Raw genomic sequence first — 2,301 nt, forward strand, 5'->3', positions numbered from 1 at the left:
TGGAAAATAATGACCTTTATCACAATATGCTAATTTTTTGAGAAGGACCTGTACATCTGGATATCGGCCGATACGATACTATTCAGATATCATAATCATAATTGATTTTATGAGGCTGTAATAATCTCCTCTCAAGTACAAGTTGTATTTATAGAATAAACGTGTATAAAAATACATTACGGCAAAGACTTGTTCATCCCAAAGATCTAGTCCCCCGGCACAAACAGAGTAATGTTGTGTATGCTGTTCAGTGTCAGGAGGGCTGTGATCAGTCTTACATCGGGGAAACAAAACAGCCACTGGCCAAAAGGATGGACCAGCACAGAAGATCAACATCATCAGGCCAGGACTCTGAGGTCTACACTCATCTCCAGGCCAGCGGTCACTCTTTCAGGGATGAAGATGTTCACATCCTGGACAGAGAGGAACGATGGTTTGAGAGAGGAGTAAAGGAGGCCATCTTTGTGAAAAGAAACCGTCCATCATTAAACAGGGGTGGAGGCCTCCGGGTTCAACTGTCCCCCTCTTACAATGCTGTGATTGCTAGTATCACTCAGCCCTCTGTGAACAGTAAACAGCCATCAGGTGCTAATGATCCATTGTTAGGCTGATGGTCCTTCTTGACCATGTGATCAGCTGGTTTTGGTTGTCAGCAGCAAACTGGTTGATCCACTCTGAGACGGTGCTATTTATAAGACTGAGCTGAAAACAGCACCTCAGACTGAGGAAGTCTTTTGGATGAAAGACGAAACGTTTCTACTTTTTTTTTTTTTTGAATGTCCAGAGGACCAGATTTAACTTTTTTAGAACTGTGTCATCAGCAGAGAAATGTAAGGATGCATCATGGATGGTCAAACCTACATTACTTATGTAGATTTTAAAGATGGGGCGGTCCTAAGACTGAGCCTTGTGGTACACCATTGTTGACTGTTAAATAACTGGAGGAAGTACCATTATGTTGAACACATTGCCTCTGGTCTGAAAGATAGTTAGAGAACCAACCAATGGTGTGATCTGAGAAACCAATTTTTGAGAGTTTATGACACAAGATGTTCTGATCCACAGAGTCAGAATCTTTAGACAGGTCTCAGAAAAGTGCAGCACAATAATCCTTAGCATCCAGTGCTTCAACAACATCATTAAGAACCTTCAGTGAAGCAGTGGTTGTGCTGTGTTGTTTCCTGAAACCAGATTGATGTGGAGGTAAGATGTTGAATGAGTCCAGGTCATTTTTGATTTGAGAGTTTATCAGTTTTTCTAGAATCTTGGCTAAAATGCAGAGTTTAGAGATTGGTCCATAGTTGTTCAGTGAGGTGGGGTCACCTCCCTTCAGCAAAGGAAGAACAAAGGCTGTTTTCAAGTGTCTGGGATGGAGTTTTGTCTCATGGAGAGATTGAAGATGTGGGTCACAGGGACTGTGATGATATGAGCAGCCAGCCTTAAGAAATAAGGTGGAAGTTCATCTGGACCTGCAGATTTTTTAGGATCAAGATCTTTTAACAGTTTATTGACCTCACTGACAGAATGGAGAAAAAGAGAAGGTGTGATTAACTGAGGATTGACTTGTAGGAGGGATTTGATTTGTAGAAGTTTGGTTATTAAGTGAAGTGGCTGATCTTCCATTAGTAACTGTGTCAAATAAAGAACCAGAAGCAACAAAATGTTTGTTGAGACAGTTCAGGATCTCGTGCTGATTTGACACAGGAACAGAGTTAACGAGAAGTTGTGATGGGAGGTCAGATGATTGGGTGGTGCCTGAGAGAGATTTGATGGTTTTCCAGAATCTGTTGGGGTCATTTAGATCTTTGGAGGTCTGAGATAAGAAATAATTACATTTTGCATCACAACCAACACGTAAACCACCAGCCTGTGGGCTAAGTCCCAAACAGGAAGTAAACGAGTAGACACCAAATGGAGTTCTGCACATTTCCTGTTTGTGATCAATAGTCTCATTATTCAGCCCACCTGCCAAGAAAAGATGATGGTTTTAGGAAATGGCAGGAACCCACTGAGATCCGGACCAGTACAAAGACCACCTGAGTCTGTGTGAGGGAACACACCTGGTTTTTCTTTATTCAACCAGATTAAAACCCCAATAGATTATCAATGAGTGGAAATATTGATCAGTGACTGGAAGGTGAAGCAAACTAATGAGCATGTCAAAACTTTCATTAAACACGTGGAAACAAGTTTTATAGTAAAACAACACAACTAAAACATTATTCTTTCAGCTGTCGCTGCTGTGAGCGCAACGTTTCATGACTGTAGATGAACACGCGCAGACTGGCGGCTCTGCTGTCG

Source organism: Nematolebias whitei, chromosome 17 (assembly GCF_014905685.2).
Source record: "Nematolebias whitei isolate Nwh7 chromosome 17, NemWhi1, whole genome shotgun sequence".
In the NCBI taxonomy this organism is placed as follows: Eukaryota; Metazoa; Chordata; class Actinopteri; order Cyprinodontiformes; family Rivulidae; genus Nematolebias; species Nematolebias whitei.